Source organism: Xyrauchen texanus, chromosome 28, assembly GCF_025860055.1.
Source record: "Xyrauchen texanus isolate HMW12.3.18 chromosome 28, RBS_HiC_50CHRs, whole genome shotgun sequence".
NCBI lineage: Eukaryota > Metazoa > Chordata > Actinopteri > Cypriniformes > Catostomidae > Xyrauchen > Xyrauchen texanus.
Window position 1 is genome coordinate 26,202,809 of NC_068303.1, and position 9,206 is coordinate 26,212,014.

Below are 9,206 nucleotides of genomic sequence, written 5' to 3' on the forward strand. Positions count from 1 at the left end.
GCCTGGGTCTGATAGGCCAAGTGGGCTAGCCTCTGTTTGGAGAAAGCATTCTCTTTCCGCTCTCCACCAAAGAAGACAAAGAGCTTCTCAGAACATCTAAAGCTCTGCATGAGGTCCACATAGGTACACAAAGCACACACCAGACACAGCAACGAAAAGGGTGGGTCTGCTCCTCCCAGGGCAGCGCTTGCAGGTTCACTACCTGGTCCATGAAGGGGGTCGTAGGAACCTTGGGACATAGCCCAGTCGAGGTCTTAGGACAATATGGGCATCGGCTGGAACGAACGCCAGGCAAGTGTCGCTGACAGAGAACGCTTGCAGGTCCCCAACCCTCTTAATGGAAGTGAATGCGAGGAGGAGAGGGCTCTGAGCTCAACTGATTCTAGCGGCTCGATGGGGGGTCTCTGGAGGCCCAAGAGGACCATGGAGAGATCCAATGAGGGGAACAGGCATGGCCTGGGTTCAGCCTCTGGGTGCCTCTAAGTAACATAAACCTTCAAGGTGGAGGGGATACAGCCTCCCCTCCAGCCTCTCCTCCAGAAACGAAAGCACTGAACAGACTGTGCACCTCTGCGGGTCTTCAGATCGGGAAGAACACCAATTCGCGATCAAATGCCACTTCAGAGCTGCAGCTGCCTGATAGAGGGAGCTCTGGCTTGGTTGATCGTGTCTACTACAGCAGATGGTAGACCACTTAGATATTCCGCATCCTGTCCAGGGGCCAGACGTGGAGGTTCCAGAGGTCTGGGCACAGAGAAAGAAGGTCCTTCCTCAGGGGAATTCGCCAGGGAGAGGCTGTCGCGAGGAGCGTGAGATCCGCCATCGTGAGACTCAGCCACGATGGAGGATGGTACATTTTGTTACATTAACTCTACTCTGCTTGAAATCTTCACTTTATTTAGTTGACCAGCTACTGGAAGCTTGCTTCTAAAACAACCAGGCCAATTTAACTGTTACACTTGTGTAAAATCACCATGCAACAACTGCTTTATGCAACAAAATGAGCTAGTAGCTAACAGCTAGCGGTCGTGTTATTGTTTTGGTCAGTTTGTGTCGTGTTAAAGATGATGTCACAGCAGTAGAGGCGGCGCAACTGTGACGATAAGCCTATAATCCCACCCATGTTTAGGTGGCACTAAACTGCAGTGGAAATGCAAGCTCAGAAAAGTAAAGCGAGTAGAGTTGAGGCGAGTTAAACCGTATCGTGCAGTGGAAAAGTGCCTTAAGTGTTTGGTGTCTCATGTAGTCTAACGCTTAAGCCAGGGGTATACTTTCAATTTGACACAAACGCTCAGCATCTGTGTACAATCGAACCTGAGCCTTTCAAAGTATACTCCATATGGCTGTGCGTGCATACACAGGTGGTTAGCGAATAAGCTATGAGACACCTGATTTTCATTTCAAGAGTTCCGACCCATAAAGATGTCTTTATATTCTTACAGACTAGAGTTATACAAATGCAGGTATCTCCAGACCTTCTCATGCATCCAATGTTATTGCTTTAACCATCATCTGCTTGTTACGATCCCTGGTTGTCTGTCCCGTGTTTCTCGTGTCTATTGTCTTGAACTACAATTCCCATGATTCCCGGCCCTCATCACTGCCAGCACTCTGTCATTGTTCTCACCTGTGGTTAATTCAATCATCATCATCCCTGTGTATTTAAGCCCTGTTGTTTGTTCTTTCATTGTCGGTTCTTTAATGTTGTGGTTGTCTTCGATGTTTCTCCTGCCCGTGCTCTCCGTGGATGTTTTTCATGTTTGTATTTTGTTATCCCCTCGTGGATGTTTTGTTTGTTCCCTGTATTGTTTAGTTATTTTTTAGTTATCCTGTTCACCGTTTGTTTCCTCATTAAAGGACTGCACTTAGATCCTCACTCCTCATCTGCCCTTGTCTGATTCCTAACACTGCTGATGTTTAGCAGTGATTACACCTTCTTCTTGCACTTCTTTGTGACAGCAACAGCTCAAATGTGAGTGTTGTCACCATGTGGACCCACTAATTAGAGCAAATAACTCCAGGTGCATGTGCGTTCGAAGATGCGAGGTTATAAAAACCGGGTTGCTCACATTCAGTGCTTGATTACTCTCCTGATTACCAGATTTGCGTCATGTGTCCTTACTGTGACCGTAGTAACATTTTGGGCTTTACTCAACACATACACACCTAAATATGGCAAAGGCTATTTGTGAAAATAGTGTAAGTTTATATAGCAAAAAAAAGCATCTTCTTTACACTAAGTGCAAATATTGTTAGATGCTATTTGCGCCCCTAATGAAATATTAACTTACAGTATAGGTGCATTACTGCAGTGTGTTTATTGTGTTTATTTAGAGTCCCACAGACACCCTACACCAACCCCTACCCCTAAACCCAACCCTAATCATCCCTAAAAAAAATAACCATGGTTTTACTACAGGAACCATAGAATCACCATAGGATCACTGTGGTATTTTGTAGTAAAATCATAGTCAACACAAAATTAAACATGGTTACTCTACATATTACTGTAGTAACACTATGGTGAATTGCACTAAAACATGGTTACTACAAAATTACTATAATAAAACCATGGTTAATTTGACCTGGATCAAACCTTTCTATCACCTCCCCAAATGTGACCATGACAAAATCACTGTGAGGAAATCAACCTTTATATTATAATTTTTTTATTATTAAAAGTAGTATTAAAGTAAATATTAAGAGAAGAGACAGGAAACCGGATGGGAAAAGTTGGTCAAAAGGGGAATCGACTCCATTGCAGCAACACTTGGGGATGCAGTTTGTCTTCAATTTTTGTGTTTCCACCAGAGTATATTGAGTTCAAATAGCCGCAATGAGTGGCAGGTGCTATTTATATCTAGTGGAAATAGTCTGAAGATATTCTGTAGGTAAAAAAACAGTGGCACTTTGCTCTCTATAAATATATATACAATATAAACCTACTCGCACACACAAACTGAGACATATATGTTCAAGTGGAAATGCATGTTTTGGCATGCAGACAAAACTGTATGGCCTTAAACCCACTCTGAAACCTCTTTTTTCTCATCTCCCTGAAAATGGCAGGCCGTTTGATTGTAAGAGGCAGGAAGCACAGGCTATGACTTCTATTTGCACCAAATCCAGTCCTAGAGAGTGGTGCTGAATAGAGAATAAATTATAAAAGGGAGAGAGAGACATGAAGTGAGAGTGAAATGATTGTGACTAAAGGACTGCTGCTGTGCAGTGGTAATTGGATTTGCAATACTCAAAGGAGAAATTGCTCAGCACTGGACATCAATGTTTATTCATGTAAAGAAGTTTCATTTCCTGCCAAGACACAGTTTGCCACTCAGGTGTGAAGGATTGAGAAACGATGAGCGCAAGTGAGTGTTTGTGTGTGAATTCTCTTGTTTTTTTTTAAACCTCCCTGTGAGCATTTATCCAGATTTGACTTCAGCCATGCATATCACGAGATGGATGATAATTGATGCCATAATGTAAGGACTAATGTATCCACATAAATGATGGTGCTGTGATCAATCCAGAGAGAGAAACAACAACAACCACATAAAACAGTATAAAACATAAAACATCTTGTTTAAAGTTCATTCCAACATGAATACATATTTTTTTAAAAATTAAGTTGTATATGTTAACATTAGTTAATGCATTATGAACAATTTTATTTTTTTTATATAAATTAACATTAACAAAGATTAATAAATGCTGTAAAAATATATTGGTCATTGTTAATTCATGATACGTAATGTATTTATTTTTAATGCCAAAATTCATTTATATACACACTTGTTCATGGGATGTGAAATCCTCTCTCATCCTCATCCTGAGCCCCTAGAGTGCCAAAGGGATGTTCATATGGTCGTTGGAAATAAACCTCCTAAAGCCATCACAATCACTGACCAAAATAAGATATCTGCATGTATTTACATAAATCTTGCTTTCGTCTCATTTGTATGTATATTTAAAGGATATTGTTATTATTTGTGACAAATTAATAAGGCACAAGGATAATGCTGTAATGTATTCCATTTAGCCTAAAATTGCATTACATAATGCTAACAATGTGCATGTGTGAGTGAAACCCAGCCAGTGCTCAGCCCAGATGGAAGAAACAACTGGGTTTGACATTTCCACAATAAATATCAGCTTGTTATTTTAGTTTCGCATCTGGGTGGCTGGCAGGTAGCAATGTGAACTTTGACTCAGTGTGTGTGTGCTCTGATCTCAGCTGGGCTGAACATCATGGAGCACTGCAGTCCCATGGAGGAGAGGAACCGCCTGGGACCCTCCAGCCCAAACCAAACACCCCCCTGCAATGTCAAGGTGGATTTTAGATACCTATTGACAGTTGAAGTGAGCAATTATCACATGGTTGGTGAACACCTATATTCCACTTACTATACATCTTCTCTCATTTTCTGATTGTTCATCCAGCACCTGACCTCAGAAGACCAATTAAGGTGCATTTCACTATAGGAGCTCACTGTCTTTACAACAGAAGACTGTACCACACAAGAAGGCAATATTGTGAAGTGATTTCACATGCTGACATTTCACCTCAGACTATTTATTTCTGCAGACAGAACAAAGAACATAATCAGTTCTCTTTTGATGTTTTTGAACCTGTTCTCTTCCAACCCTTTCTCTTCCACCTCTCTCTCTCTCTCTCTCTCTCTCTCTCTCTCTCTCACTCTCTCTCACTGGAAATCATGGTTGAACAGCTGGGCTTGTCAGCACTCCCCTATATATTACTCTTCAAAATTGCTCCTCTGTATCATCAGTGGATGCCATCTTGAAAATGGAGGATTTTATTATGCTATCCAGATCACTAATGGTAAGGTTGTGTTAGTGATTTGCAATGGCAGATAAGTGGTTCAAACTTCTGCACTGAGCTTCATGCTGTCAGAACTGGTTCCATCATTAGTTCCATCATTACCAACATAGTTCATCGATTTGGTGTTTTCCAAAAACTACAGCTCTTTACCTTACATAATTCCTTGTTAGCTGGCTGTGTAAACATCGTTTGACATCGCTGAGGCTTCTATACCTTTCATTCCATATATATATTTTATTCTGTCAAGACTTTAACCACGTTTACAAGCATTTAAAAAGTGGCTTATTCTGAGGTTTTGCAGAAAGTGGCGCTCTGAAACGTCACGTAAACACGATGGCAGCCTTTTAAGGGATTAAAAAAGAATTTTAAGAGGAAGCATTTTTAAAAAGCACACTGTTTCTGTCGGCGAACATGGGTTTTATGTGTTTATGTTATCGCATAAGCTGCGTTAATATGTTTTTGAAGCGTGTGCATGTGCATATGATGGATGTTCGACATACAGAAGTTACTATGGAATTGGGAAACAGTCGTGAATAGCTAGTTAATTTCTACAATGATGCATCGTATTATGGTGGTTAAGCGTTAAGTTACGTCATTGTACGAGTGACTTACCTCCAATTACTATTGTTCTTTTGGAGATCAATACAAAATATACAGTGAAAATGACTCAAATGAACCAGAAAAAAGGAAGTGTCTGGTCATTCCTGTATGAATAGCTCCAATATTGTTCCTGCCCTGCATTTAGATCAGCATGAATTCAAGGTACATACATTTGGAAGAAATATGTCGATTCCTTGTGTGATCAGCTTACTTTACCAGGATGGTCTTTCTGATAAAGCTGGTTGCCCAAGCAAGTCTTGTTGGTTAAGCTAGTTAAGAAGCCTGGTAGGGACACCAGCACTCCAGCATCCCATGCTGGAGACCAGCCTCCAAAACACAACATATGCTGGTCTTTTCGACAGGGTATAGCTAACCTGGTGCTAATCAGGGAAGATTCCAGGGAACACACAATCCAATAAAGTGTATGCTTCAAATGCACTGTGAGTTGCTAGGATAAAAGCACCTGCCAAATACATTATTTTAAATGTCATTCCCTAAAGAAGTCAGAAAGATGGGCAGTAGTGAAGGCCATAATCCTGTAAACAGCAGAAAAATACTGTGTGTGTGCGTGTGTGTGTGTGTGTGTGTGAAAGCTGTTCCTGCATAGCTTAATGCACTTACCTGTCCATGCACACAGCAAGCATAGACTAGTCTGCATCAGAAGGCATGTTTAAGTAAACACATTACAATTTGCATCACTATGGCTTCCCACGCCAAAGCAATCACACTCAGTCTCAACAGCACATTAACTACATAGATTACAGCCATTAAAGAAACATTACACTATTTTTCACCTCTCCTCTGATTAATAATGGCACTAATGTAGCAAAAAATGCATTATGATAAAGTTAAACAATGTGAGTGGGTCAGTAGGGAGGAACGTTCAGAGGTGAGCTGCTGTTGGAAAGAGACAAGACTGATGCCTGCTTGACAAGGTGGTTGCCATGGTAACACCACCGCTCAAAGTCCCAAAGGACAAGCACATCAGAAGGGCTCTTCAGCAGTCGAGAGAGACAGAATGAGAAAGAGAGTGAGGGATGCAATGACAAATAAAAAAGGGATGAAAATGGAGGTGAGCGGTGTGGGAATGAGTAATGGGGCAGGTGTGTAGTGCTCACTTTATAAAAGTATTATGTCATAGGTCTGGCTGTGTTTTTTTAAATACTAATATTCCATTAAGTCTCTGAATAAAAGGAGAAGTTCACCAAAAAAAATAGTTTTTTCAATTTTGTCAATGATAACGAATAGGAGGGGCCTGGGTATTTCAGCAAATATTGACGCTGAGTACCTCCCCTGGAGTCACTAGTTCGAATCCAGGGCTTGCTGAGTGACTCCAGCCAGGTCTCCTAAGCAACCAAATTGGCCCGGTTGCTAAGGAGGGTAGAGTCACATGGGGTAACCGCCTCATGGTCGCTATAATGTGGTTCTCGTTCTTGGTGGGTGGATGCCAAGGAGAATAGTGTGAAGCCTCCACACGTGCTATGTCTCCGCGGTAACACACTCAACAAGCCACGTGATAAAATGCGCAGATTGACATCTCAGACATGGAGGCAACTAAGATTCGTCCTCCACAACACGGGTTGAGGCGAGTCACTACACCACCACGAGGACACAATATGGATGTGCTGAACATGGGCAAAATGCACCACTTTAAAAGATTAATTACGTCACTCAAACACATCGTATTTATACATGAGATTAATCACTATATCCATAACATTCATAAAATTTTACAACTTGCATCTGCACAGACAGTGAAGCGAGTAAACAGATGAACTCGAGTTCAGTTATGCTCTAATCATAATATACTGCATTGTGGATACGCAGAAGCAACATGCTACATTATTTAAAGCATGAACAATACAGAATACTGCAGGCTGACTTCTCTAGAATATCTACTTCAGTGCATTAATTATTTGCTACTATTTTACGAGGTTTTCACAAGCAAAGTTGTACGGTATTTTGTATGTAGCCTATCTTTTATGTTTTAAACATGATACAAATAAGAAAATGTTAATACATTTTTTCCTAAACGTTTGAATGTTTGATTAAAGTGTTGTCCATTACAGTTTGACTCTTTCTTATTATTTCGCACATTATCATCAGCTGAAAGATATCATTTTCATTGACTAAAATTATTTGCCATTTTAGTCGGAGTAAAACTGACTAAAAGTAATGAATATGACATGACAAAATATTGACTAATTTTAAAGGATATTTTTGTCAAAAGACTAAAAATATGACTAAAACAAAAAACTATATAAATTAACATTGGTCTTCAGAAGACTTGGAATATGACACTTTTGGGTCCTTTTTTAACTTTAAAATGAGTCACTCTCAACAACTATTGTATTAAAAAACACAGAGTGGAATATTCATTATATTTTCTCCTCCGTGTTCCATATGAAAAAGAAAGTTATATTAGTTTTGGGTGAACTATTCCTTTAATAGGCATAGTTCACATAAAAGCTACATGCATTATAATTATATAATAGGCAAAATGCCGTTTAAAATCTAGTTTTAGATAAAGTATGACATGTCACTACAGGACATGATATTTCATGTCAACTACCCACATACGGTAACCTTACATCCTTCTGTCAGCAGCAATTGACATATTATGAAGCATAACTGTGGACTGCATTGGCGTGGGCTTCAAATTCCTTTTTATCACAGTCAAAAGGGCTGTATCAATTTGAAAGTTGGAACCAAAAGAGCATGAAATACTAATGGAGGCTTAATGTAAGGATTGAACAATAGAGGAACACATAATATTCTAAATCACCTTGGATTCAGAAACTCTCTAAGCAATACCACAATGATGCAGAAAGCTTTAGTCTTCAAAATACGACATATTTGGTCCACCTACATTTCCAACCCTCATTATTCACAGGGCCCCGAATAAACCCTTTAAGATTGTTCAAGTGTGTTGGGTGCTTTGAGTGTGTAGTTGTGTATTTGTGTGTGTGTGTGGGCATGAGCATGTGTAGGAACACTTATAAATCAGAACCGACTCATACCAGCAGCTTCCATAACGAGGAACAGTAATAGCTCTCGCTAGAGCAAGCTCCGGTATCTTCAGGTTCCTTTGAGAGTGACATGTTTATTTTAGGAAGCTGCGGCTTCAAACAAGGTCATACTGCCAGTAGCATTCTATTGAAGAAAATTTGTGAAAATTCATCTCCGGCCTGTCAGGTCACCACTCTCACTTTAGATGGCTTGGCAGTCTCATTTCCCAAGAGCCACCTTTTCAAACTGATGATGTGCTTTTAGTGGTCTTACCAGGGAGACTTCCACTGAAGAGCACAAACCCATAGTGACAGTTCGCTCTACCTGAACATAGTTGGTTCTCTTCTTCATTTAAAGAGAAGGCAGTAAAGGTTAACCCTGGAAAGAGTAGAGCTATGCAATTTGGAAAAATGTTTGAATTACCAATCCTCGAGAGAACCAATTCAATTTTAACTAATTATTTTCAGACATGTAATGCAATGAAAATTATTTACTCATGTTGTTCTAAACTTGTATGAATTTATTGTACTGTAGAATAGTACAAAAGGTGGATTTGTGAGGAATATCCTGGCCACTCTTTTCCATATAATGACTGAGGACTAGGGCTATCCAGCAAAAAAAGCACCAAAAAAGTATCATTAACCTCGTACGTTGGACGTTGTCTTTTGGGTTTGCTATCTGCAACGCATAATTCAAATACAATTAAACCGACTTAATACTGTTCACAAGAATCAAGATTTTTGGAGAACCGAGTCAC